We start from the raw sequence: 12,467 nt of genomic DNA, 5'->3' as shown, positions 1-12,467 counted from the left end.
TTGTTTCACATCTCGTGAGAGTATACTAAAATTTCAAGGTTCCAGCGATAGTACAAGTACCCGAAAAATGCGATTTTATGAAAAAAGTCCATTTTTTTGCGTTTTTGCAGGTAATTGGAGGTGTCAACCTAAACTCTGATGAAATGGCTGGTGGGAACAATACTTTGACGCATGGTGGATACAAATTTTTTGCTCGTGACAGGTGGCCGGGACTTGGTTGGGTTTTTTGTAAAATTATGAATGAAAATGAACCGGAAACGATCAGGAAAGGAAGCACCGAATCAGAAAATGAATGGGCTTTCCGAATCTGTGCATATCAATTGGGGAAATTGTGTATTGCGGCCAGGAAAATTCGGCAAACATTTTGACGTCTTCGAAAAATGCCGTTTTTTTGAAATGTCAGTGTCTTTATACCGGGGTGAGACGAAATGAAATTTGCCCGATTATTTTATTAAAATTATTCGAATATATACACGGGTCAGTCGTAATGATCTATTTAATTTAAAATAATAATTTAGATATTGGTGAGTTTTTACTATTTAGTTATTATTAATATATGTTAACAATTCTTAAACATTGCTTTTGGGATATAAATAAAAATTTTTTGAAATATTGATTTTTAAGGTTAGTCGAGTATCATAACTTTTTTGGTATTGGTGCGATTTGGTTGAAATTTGGTACCTAGTACCTATTTTGGATAAGATTAATAATTTTAAACAGATATTTGACATGACTATGTTTTAAGGTCACGTGACTATTAGTACTTTTTGCTATGAGTCCGATTGGGTTCAAATTTGGTATTTGGGCTTTATTTAGGATGCAATTATTAATTTTTGACAGATATTTGACATTTGACTTCCGGGTCACGTGACTATTGTAACTTTTTTGCTATAAGTCCGATTGGGTTCAAATTTGGTATTTGGGCTTTATTTAGGATTGCAATTATTAATTTTTGACAGATATTTGACATTTGACTTCCGGGTCACGTGACTATTGTAACTTTTTTGCTATGAGTCCGATTGGGTTCAAATTTGGGTATTTATGCTTTATTTAGGACACAATTAATAAATTTTGACGGATAATTGACAAATTATATTTTAAAGTCACGTGACTTTCATAATTCTTTTGCTATTGATCCGATTGGGTTGAAATTTAGTATTAGGCTTTATTTAGGATGCAAGTAATAAATTTTGCCAGAATTTGACATATTGAATTTTAAAGTCACGTGACTTCCATAACTTTTTTGCTATTGATCCGATTGGGTTCAAATTTGGAATTTGGGGTTTATTTAGGATGCAATTGTTGATTTTTTACAAAATTTTAAAATGTTGAGTTCTAGGTCACGTGACTATCAAAATTTCTATTTGATTGAAATCTGCTATTAGATGATATGTATATATTTATAGATAATATTTTGTATTACCCTATCCTTTTATCTTAATTAGTTAATTATTTCTTAAATTTGCCTTTAAAAAAAAAATTAAAAAGTCATCGGTTCGAATACATAGGCTTTAAAGGGACTTATCTTCTTTCGTAATATTGTAGCATTATTATAGATTTTGAAAAATTTTTGTCATAAAGCTTTTTCATTACTTTTTGGATGGTCTTTAGCCAGAAAAAGAAATTTTGAATTTGGAGCATGTTTTGAAAAATTTTCATTTTGGGCCGGATTTTGTTTGAAAATCGATAAATGCAAATAAATAGGTTTTCTGTTCATTTTAGAGTCAAATCGATAATAACCTTTTTAAAAGGTATCCTGGAGTAGTACAAGATAGAAAAATAAAAAATTGAAATTTTTCCATAGGGCTCTTGATATTTCGATATTTATGTTTAATAGTTTTTTACAATTTTCTCCGATTGTATAAACACATCTCGTGAGAGTTTCATTTTGACAGGCGAATACCTCGTAATATTCCTGAGAACTTTTGTTTAAGACAAAAAGTTGTAAGAGTTATAGTTTATTTAGAAAAAAAAAAAACCACTTTTTCGAAATTTTTCATGGCTATACCCCTTTCAATTTTGGAGCAAAAAAAAAATTTTTTTTTCTTGGGTTTTTTTTTACTGGAAATTGCCAACTTAGAGCTTGCATTTTAATTTGTCAATTATCATTTTAATAAAAAAAATGGTACCATGGAAAAAAACGAGTTTTTTTTATTTTTTTTCACATTTTTACTAATATCTCGACTTCTATAGCTTCGATTCAATTCGTTGATGGTTTTTATTATTCCTTATTCTCCTCCTATTAATTCTTTTTATATTTTATTACAATTGTCTTTCGAAATAAAACTGAAAAATTAGAAAAATCGACGTAAAATCCCGGTTGTCTTATACCTATACATAGGCTCTTATGGAATCTAATTTTTCCCTTTATATTATGGCACTCGTATAAATCGTGGAAGATTTTGTCATAAAGCTTTTTTATTAGTTTTTGAATAGTCTTTAACCAGAAAAAAGAAATTTTGAATTCGGAGCATATTTTGGAAAAAATGGTCATTTTGACCCCGGATTTTGTTCGAAAATCGAAAAATGCAGAGAAATAGGTTTTCCGTTCATTTTAGACTCAAATTGGTAATAATCTTTTTTAAAGATACTCTGAAGTAGTACAGGTTAGAAAAATAAAAAATTGAAATTTTTCCATAGGGCTCTTGATAATTCGATATTTATGTTTAATAGTTTTTTCCAATTTTCTCCGATTGTATAATAGCTAGAACCGATTCGTTTTAACAGGCGAATACCCCTTAATATAGCGAAGAACTCTTATTTAATACAAAAAGTTGTCAGATTTATAGTTTATTAATAAAAAAATAAAAACCATTTTTTTGAAATTTTTCGTGGGTATACCCCTTTCGATTTTCGACCAAAAAAAAATTTTTTTTTTCTTGGGTTTTTTTAGTGAAAATTACCAGTTTAGGGCTAAAACTAAAATTTGTCATAAATTATTTTAAGAAAAAAAATGATACCGTGGGAAAAAACCAGTTTTCTTTTGTTTTTTCCCACATTTTCACTAATATCTCGGCTTCTATAGCTTCGATTCAATTCGTTGATGGTTTCTTTTATTTCTTATTCTCCTCCTGTCAATTCTTTTGATATTTTATTACTATTACATTTTAAAATAAAAAGAAAAATTAAAACAAATCGACGTAAAATCCCGTTTGTTCTATTTCAATAAATAGACCCTTATGGGAACTTCTCTCTGGATTTGGTATTTATGGTTTATTAAGGATACAACTAATAAATTATGACAGATACTTAACTGACATTTGAGTTTCAGCCTAGGTCACGTGACTACCGTAACTTTTTTGCTATTGGTCCGATTCTGTTCGGATTTGGTATTCAGGCTTTATTTAGGATACAATTAATATACTTTGAGAGATATTTGAAATATAAGACAGTATATTGACATACAACGCGACTATATAACAAATTATGGTTCTTTGAAGCATGATACCCCAACAACTGGTCTTCTCTTTCCTTGGCAGATAAACGTTATCCTCACCTAAGTACACCTGATAATTTGCGATTTTTTTTAAGAAATCCTCTAAGGCCCATCACTGACAAGAACTAAAGGTTCCAAACTGGTCCCCACGGACCAAAAGTATAGGAGCGAAGCGACTATACTTGTTATATAGGAGCGTCTGCGACTATATTATGCACGCCACCTCGGGCCCGAAAAATCGTGTTTTTTTGGAAATAAAAATTCATATCTTTGGCTGTATGGCTAGCGAAACGATGAAATTTGGCATAGAGTCTCTCAATACATTGGGAATGATGGATCCGTAAACGAATTTTTTTTCCGGTACCACCAAACGGAGCGGTACTGTCTCAAAGTCAAAAATTCGTAAAAAAATTGGTAAAAATCGAGTTGCTCACGAGATCTCAATTTTAAAGCGTTCAATCGAGTTGAAATTTTCAGGATATATGGGTTCTTGGGGCTTACGTGTCTGTATACTTTTTGAGCCCGATCGGTATACAGGGTGAGTTGTTATAAGCGAACAAAAGTGACTAAAAAAAAAATTCAAACTTCTCCAGAGGCTAAAAAAAAATTTTTATAAAAAAAGTGTTTCGGCGAAAAAACTTCATTTTATAAGAGATTTAACATACTTGGAGCTTTTTTTTGTAAAAAATTTATTTTACGAGTTCTGGCATTTTCAGTTTTTTGGGATTTTCCGCCAAACGATACTTATTTTGGGAAAATTTTTTTTTTCAAAAAATAACTTTATCTTTTACCTTTTATATGCCATATAACCGAAATTTTTAGGAACCATACAGGGCGAGCAATAATGAACTTTACCCATGAAGGTCCGACCCGAAAATCACATTTTATTTAATAACTTTTTAGTGGTTGCACCTGGACCATTTATATTCTCAGGCATTAAATACTTTAATAACCCCAGTATTTGTGTAAAATTACAATCTTCCAACTTTAATAGGTTCTGAGCAATTCGAATTTTCGCGTTTAATTCATTTGTCACGTCCCTGTACATGGTGAAAAGATCAAACAACATCTAACGGATCCGAAATTTTGTTTTACAATACATACTAAAATTTCAAGGTTCCAGCGATAGTACAAGTACCCGAAAAATGCGATTTTATGAAAAAAGTCCATTTTTTTGCGTTTTTGCAGGTAATTGGAGGTGTCAACCTAAACTCTGATGAAATGGCTGGTGGGAACAATACTTTGACGCATGGTGGATACAAATTTTTTGCTCGTGACAGGTGGCCGGGACTTGGTCGGGTTTTTTGTAAAATTATGAATGAAAATGAACCGGAAACGATCAGGGAAAGGAAGCACCGAATCAGAAAATGAATGGGCTTTCCGAATCTGTGCATATCAATTGGGGAAATTGTGTATTGCGGCCAGGAAAATTCGGCAAACATTTTGACGTCTTCGAAAAATGCCGTTTTTTTGAAATGTCAGTGGTTTTATACCGGGGTGAGACGAAATGAAATTTGCCCGATTATTTTATTAAAATTATTCGAATATATACACGGGTCAGTCGTAATGATCTATTTAATTTAAAATAAAAATGTCGATATTAGGTGAGTTTTTACTATTTAGTTTGTTATTAATAGATGTTAACAATTCTTAGACATTGCTTTTGGGATATAAATAAAATTTTTTTGAAATTATTGATTTTTAAGGTTAGTCGAGTATCATAACTTTTTTGGTATTGGTGCGATTTGGTTGAAATTTGGTACCTAGTACCTATTTCGGATAAGATTAATAAATTTTTACAGATATTTGACATGACTATGTTTTAGGGTCACGTGACTACCTTAACTTTCTTCCTATTTGTCCGATTTGATTGAAATTTGGTATTTGGGGTTTATTTAGGATGCAATTATGAATTTTTCACAGATATTTGACATTTGACTTCCAGGTCACGTGACTATTGTAACTTTTTTGCTATTGGTCTGATTGGGTTCAAATTTGGTATTTGGGCTTTATTTAGGATGCAATTATTAATTTTTGACAGATATTTGACATTTGACTTCCGGGTCACGTGACTATTGTAACTTTTTTGCTATGAGTCCGATTGGGTTCAAATTTGGTATTTATGCTTTATTTAGGACACAATTAATAAATTTTAACAGATAATTGACAAATTATATTTTAAAGTCACGTGACTTTCATAATTCTTTTGCTATTGTTCCGATTGGGTTGAAATTTTGTATTTGGGCTTTATATAGGATGCAAGTAATAAATTTTGACAGAAATTTGACATGTTGAATTTTTTAAGTCACGTGACTTCCATAACTTTTTGCTATTGATTTGATTGGGTTCAAATTTGGAATTTGGGGTTTATTTAGGATGCAATTGTTGATTTTTTAAAAAATTTTAAAATATTAAGTTCTAGGGTCACGTGACTATCAACATTTCCTATTCGATTGAAATTTGCTATTAGATGATATGTATATATTTATAGATAGTATTTTGTATTACCCTATTCCTTTTATCTTAATTAATTAAATTATTTCTTAAATTTGCCTTTAAAAAAAAATTAAAAAATCGTCGCTTCGAATACATAGGCTTTAAAGGGAATTTATCTTCTTTCATAATATTGTAGCATTATTATAGATTTTGAAAAATTTTGTCATTAAGCTTTTTCATTACTTTTTGAATGGTCTTTAGCCGGAAAAAAGAAATTTTGAATTTGGAGCATGTTCTGAAAAATTTTCATTTTGGGCCGGATTTTGTTTGAAAATCGATAAATGCAAATAAATAGGTTTTCTGTTCATTTTAGAGTCAAATCGATAATAACCTTTTTGAAAGGTATCCTGAAGTAGTACAAGATAGAAAAATAAAAAGTTAAAATTTTTCCATAGGGCTCTTGATAATTCGATATTTATGATTATTAGTTTTTTACAATTTTCTCCGATTCTGTGATAGCTATAATCAATTCGTTTTAACAGTCGAATTCCTCGTAATATTCCCGAAAACTTTTATTTAAGAGAAAAAGTTGTCAGAGTTATAGTTTATTTAGAAAAAAATAAAAACCATTTTTTCGCAATTTTTCATGACTATACCCCTGTCGATTTTGGAGCAAAAAAAAATTTTTTTTTCTTGGGTTTTTTTTACTGGAAATTGCCAACTTAGGGCTTACATTATAAGTTGTCAGTTATCATTTAAAAAAAAAAAAATTCTACCGTGGGAAAAAACGAGTTTTCTTTTATTTTTTTTTACATTTTTACTAATATCTCGACTTCTATAGCTTCGATTCAATTCGTTGATGGTTTCTTTTATTCTTTATTCTCCTCCTGTTAATTCTTTTTATATTTTATTACAATTGCCGTTCGGAATAAAACTGAAAAATTTTAAAAATCGACGTAAATACATAGACTCTTATGGGACCTAATATTTCTCTTTATATTGTGGCACTCGTATAAATCATGGAAAATTTTGGCATTAAGCTTTTTTACTAGTTTTTGAATGGTTTTTAACTAGAAAAAAGAAATTTTGAATTCGAAGCATATTTTGAAAAAATTGTCATTTTGACCCCGGATTTTGTTCGAAAATCGAAAAATGCAAAGAAATAGGTTTTCCGTTCATTTTAGAGTCAAATTGGTAATAATCTTTTTTAAAGATACTCTGAAGTAGTACAGGATAGAAAAATAAAAAATTGAAATTTTTCCATAGGGCTCTTGATAATTCGATATTTATGTTTAATAGTTTTTTCCAATTTTCTCCGATTGTATAATAGCTAGAACCGATTCGTTTTAACGCACGGATACCTCGTAATATTCCCGAAAACTTTTGTATAAGACAAAAAGTTGTCAGAGTTATATTTTATTTATAAAAAAATAAAAACCATTTTTTTGAAATTTTTCGTGGGTATACCCCTTTCGATTTTCGACCAAAAAAAAATTTTTTTTTCTTGGGTTTTTTTTTGTGAAAATTACAAGTTTAGGGCTAAAACTAAAATTTGTCATAAATTATTTTAAGAAAAAAAATGATACCGTGGGAAAAAACCAGTTTTCTTTTGTTCTTCCCCATTTTTTTACTTATATCTCGGCTTCTATAGCTTCGATTCAATTTATTTATGGTTTTTTTTATTTCTTATTCTTCTCCTGTCAATTCTTTTGATATTTTATTACTGTTACATTTTAAAATAAAAAGAAAAATTAAAACAAATCGACGTAAAATCCCGTTTGTTCTATTTCAATAAATAGACCCTTATGGGAACTTCTCTCTGAATTTGGTATTTATGGTTTATTTAGGATACAATAAATTATGACAGATAACTGACATTTAAGTTTCAGCCTAGGTCACGTGACTACCGTAACTTTTTTGCTATTGGTCCGATTCTGTTCGAATTTGGTATTCAGGCTTTATTTAGAATACAATTAATATACTTTCACAGATATTTGAAATATAAGACAGTATATTGACACACAACGCGACTATATAACAAATTATGGTTCTTTGAAGCATGATACCCCAACAACTGGTCCTCTCTTTCCTTGGCAGGTAGACGTTAGCCTCCCTGACTCACCTAAGTACACCTGATAATTTTTGATTGTTTTTTTAAATTCCCTTATGGCTTTTCACAGACAAGACCTAAAGGTTCCAAACTGGTCCCCACGGACCAAAAGTATAGGAGCGAAGCGACTATACTTGTTATATAGTCGCAGACTATATTATGCACGCGAGGTCGGGCCCGAAAAATCGTGTTTTTTTGGAAATAAAAATTCATATCTTTGGCTGTATGGCTAGCGAAACGATGAAATTTGGCATAGGGTCTCTCAACACATTGGGAATAATGGATCTGTAAACAATTTTTTTTTCCGGTACCACCAAACGGAGCGGTACTGTCTCAAAGTCAAAAATTCGTAAAAAAATTGGTAAAAATCGAGTTGCTCACGAGATCTCAATTTTAAAGCGTTCAATCGAGTTGAAATTTTCAGGATATAAGGGTTCTTGGGGCTTACGTGTCTGTATACTTTTTGGGCCCGATCGGTATACAGGGTGAGTTGTTATAAGCGAACAAAAGTGACTAAAAAAAAAATTCAAACTTCTCCAGAGGCTAAAAAAAAATTTTTATAAAAAAAGTGTTTCGGCGAAAAGACTTCGTTTTATAAGAGATTTAACATACTTGGAGCTTTTTTTTGTAAAAAATTTATTTTACGAGTTCTGGCATTTTCAGTTTTTTGGGATTTCCCGCCAAACGATACTTATTTTGGGAAAATTTTTTTTTTCAAAAAATAACTTCATCTTTTACCTTTCATATGCCATATAACCGAAATTTTCGTAAGCCATACAGGGCGAGCAATAATGAACTTTACCCATGAAGGTCCGACCCGAAAATCACATTTTATTTAATAACTTTTTCGTAGTGGCATCTGGACCATTTATATTCTCAGGCATTAAATACTTTAATAACCCCAGTATTTGTGTAAAATTACAATCTTCCAACATTAATAGGTTCTGAGCAATTCGAATTTTCGCGTTTAATTCATTTGCCACGTCCCTGTACATGATGAAAAGATCAGACATCATCTAAAAGATCCGAAATTTTGTTTTACAACACATACTAAAATTTCAGGGTTCCAGCGATAGTACAAGTACCCGAAAAATGCGATTTTATGAAAAAAGTCCATTTTTTTGCGTTTTTGCAGGTAATTGGAGGTGTCAACCTAAACTCTGATGAAATGGCTGGTGGGAACAATACTTTGACGCATGGTGGATACAAATTTTTTGCTCGTGACAGGTGGCCGGGACTTGGTTGGGTTTTTTGTAAAATTATGAATGAAAATGAACCGGAAACGATCAGGGAAAGGAAGCACCGAATCAGAAAATGAATGGGCTTTCCGAATCTGTGCATATCAATTGGGGAAATTGTGTATTGCGGCCAGGAAAATTCGGCAAACATTTTGACGTCTTCGAAAAATGCCGTTTTTTTGAAATGTCAGTGTCTTTATACCGGGGTGAGACGAAATGAAATTTGCCTTATTATTTTACTAAAATTATTCGAATATATACACGGGTCAGTCGTAATGATCTATTTAATTTAAAATAAAAATTTAGATATTAGGTGAGTTTTTACTATTTAGTTTATTATTAATATATGTTAAGAATTCTTAAACATTGCTTTTGGGTTATAAATAAAAATTTTTTGAAATTATTGATTTTTAAGGTTAGTCGAGTATCATAACTTTTTTGGTATTGGTGCGATTTGGTTGAAATTTGGTACCTAGTACCTATTTCGGATAAGATTAATAAATTTTTACAGATATTTGACATGACTATGTTTTAAGGTCACGTGACTACCTTAACTTTTTTCCTATTTGTCCGATTTGACTGAAATTTGGTATTTGGGGTTTATTTAGGGTGCAATTATTAATTTTGGACTAATATTTGACATTTGACTTCCGGGTCACGTGACTATTGTAACTTTTTTGCTATTGGTCTGATTGGGTTCAAATTTGGTATTTGGGCTTTATTTAGAATGCAATTATTAATTTTTGACTAATATTTGACATTTGACTTCCGGGTCACGTGACTATTGTAACTTTTTTGCTATGAGTCCGATTGGGTTCAAATTTGGTATTTATGCTTTATTTAGGACACAATTAATAAATTTTAACAGATAATTGACAAATTATATTTTAAAGTCACGTGACTTTCATAACTCTTTTGCTATTGATCCGATTGGGTTGAAATTTAGTATTTGGGCTTTATTTAAGATGCCAGTAATACATTTTGACAGAAATTTGACATATTGAATTTTAAAGTCACGTGACTTTCATAACTTTTTTGCTATTGATCCGATTGGGTTCAAATTTGGAATTTGGGGTTTATTTAGGATGCAATTGTTGATTTCTTACATAATTTTAAAATATTAAGTTCTAGAGTCACGTGACTATCAACATTTCCTATTCGATTGAAATTTGCTATTAGATGATATGTATATATTTGTAGATAATATTTTGTATTACCCTATTCCTTTTATCTTAATTAGTTAAATTATTTCTTAAATTTGCCTTTAAAAAAAAAATTAAAAAAATCATCGGTTCGAATACATAGGCTTTAAAGGGAACTTATCTTCTTTCGTAATATTGTAGCATTATTATAGATTTTGAAAAATTTTGTCATAAGGCTTTTTCATTACTTTTTGAATGGTCTTTAGCCAGAAAAAAGAAATTTTGAATTTGGAGCATGTTTTGAAAAATTTTCATTTTGACCCCGGATTTTGTTCGAAAATCGAAAAATGCAAAGAAATAGGTTTTCTGTTTATTTTAGAGTCAAATTGGTAATAATCTTTTTTAAAGATACTCTGAAGTAGTACAGGATAGAAAAATAAAAAATTTAAATTTTTCCATAGGGCTCTTGATATTTCGATATTTATGATTAATAGTTTTTTACAATTTTCTCCGATTCTGTGATAGCTAGAATCAATTCGTTTTAACGCACGGATACCTCGTAATATTCCCGAAAACTTTTGTTTAAGACAAAAAGTTGTAAGAGTTATATTTTATTTAGAAAAAAATAAAAACCATTTTTTTTTTAATTTTTCGTGGGTATACCCCTTTCGATTTTCAACCAAAAAAAAAAATGTTTTTTTCTAGGGTTTTTTTTGTGAAAATTACAAGTTTAGGGCTAAAACTAAAATTTGTCATAAATTATTTTAAGAAGAAAAATTATACCGTGGGAAAAAACCAGTTTTCTTTTGTTTTTCCCACATTTTTACTTATATCTCGGCTTCTATAGCTTCGATTCAATTCGTTGATGGTTTCTTTTATTTCTTATTCTCCTCCTGTCAATTCTTTTGATATTTTATTACTATTACATTTCAAAATAAAAAGAAAAATTGAAACAAATCGACGTAAAATCCCTGTTTGTTCTATTTAAATAAATAGACCCTTATGGGAACTTCTCTCTGAATTTGGTATTTATGGTTTATTTAGGATACAACTAATAAATTATGACATTTAAGTTTCAGCCTAGGTCACGTGACTACCGTAACTTTTTTGCTATTGGTCCGATTCTGTTCGAATTTGGTATTCAGGCTTTATTTAGAATACAATTAATATACTTTCACAGATATTTGAAATATAAGACATTATACTGACACACAACGCGACTATATAACAAATTATGGTTCTTTGAAGCATGATACCCCAACCACTGGTCATCTCTTTCCTTGGCATATAAACGTAGGTACACTTGATAATTTGCGATTTTTTTTAAGAAATCCTTTAAGGCCCATCACTGACAAGTCCTAAAGGTTCCAAACTGGTCCCCACGGACCAAAAGTATAGGAGCGAAGCGACTATACTTGTTATATAGGAGCGTCAGCGACTATATTATGCACGCCACCTAGAGCTCGCGCGACCGTGTTTTTTGGGATATAAAAATTCATAACTTTGGCTGTATGGCTAGTGAAACGATGAAATTTGGCATGTGGCCTCTCAATACATTGGGAATGATGGATATGTAAACAATTTTTTTTTCCGACACCCGCGACGGGAGCGGTTGCGAGTTGAAGTCAAAAAATGGTAAAAAAGCCGGTCAAAATCGAGTCAGACGCGATAACTCAAATTTAAAGCCTTTAATCGACCTGAAATTTTCAAGACATAAGGGGTCTTGGGTGGTTCATGTCTGTATACTTTTTGAGCCAGATCCGTATACAGGGTGATTTATTATAAGCGATCAAAGTTGAGTAAAAAAAAAATTCAAAATGGTCCAGAGGCTAAAACATAACTTTTATAAAAAAAGTTTTTCGGCGAAAAGACTTAGTTTTATAAGAGAAATAACATACTTAGAGCTTTTTTTTCAAAAAAATTTTTTTAACGAGTTCTGGCATTTTCAGTTTTTTTGAATTTGCCGCCAAACCAAACTTATTTCGGGAAAAAAAAAATTTTCAAAAAAAAGCTTCATCTTTTATCTTTCAAATGCCATATAACCGAAATTCTTGTGAACCATACAGGGCGAGCAATAAAAAAATTTTCCCATGAAGGTCCAAAAA

At 30.7% G+C, this 12,467-nt stretch overlaps 1 protein-coding gene and 1 long non-coding RNA gene across 16 annotated transcripts in view; one reads left to right on the top strand and one right to left on the bottom strand.

Moving 5' to 3' along the window:
- The window catches only part of LOC126741058 (uncharacterized), a 169,086-nt gene that overhangs the window by 62,590 nt on the left and 94,029 nt on the right, over nt 1-12,467 (top strand). Inside the window, exon 3 of one of the 15 annotated variants that reach the window (XM_050447359.1) lies at nt 9,118-9,209. The exons of 9 other annotated variants lie outside the window; for them this stretch is intronic. The gene's annotated coding sequence lies outside the window, so the exon portion shown is untranslated. Of the gene's footprint in view, nt 1-110; nt 263-3,479; nt 3,547-3,567; nt 4,066-4,624; nt 4,717-9,117; nt 9,488-12,467 lie in introns of those variants that run through there. 5 more of the 15 variants (XM_050447360.1, XM_050447354.1, XM_050447346.1 and 2 more) reach the window with 5 other exon arrangements.
- The window catches only part of LOC126741064 (uncharacterized), a 75,287-nt gene continuing 71,097 nt past the window's right edge, over nt 8,278-12,467 (bottom strand). The window contains exon 4 of the long non-coding RNA XR_007662099.1: nt 8,278-8,720. This is a non-coding gene — a long non-coding RNA (uncharacterized LOC126741064). The remainder of the gene's footprint in view (nt 8,721-12,467) is intronic.

The sequence above is a fragment of the Anthonomus grandis genome, chromosome 10, assembly GCF_022605725.1.
Source record: "Anthonomus grandis grandis chromosome 10, icAntGran1.3, whole genome shotgun sequence".
NCBI lineage: Eukaryota > Metazoa > Arthropoda > Insecta > Coleoptera > Curculionidae > Anthonomus > Anthonomus grandis.
The sequence above is the reverse complement of the archived record's forward strand: the minus strand, read 5'-3'. Positions and strand labels throughout refer to the sequence as shown.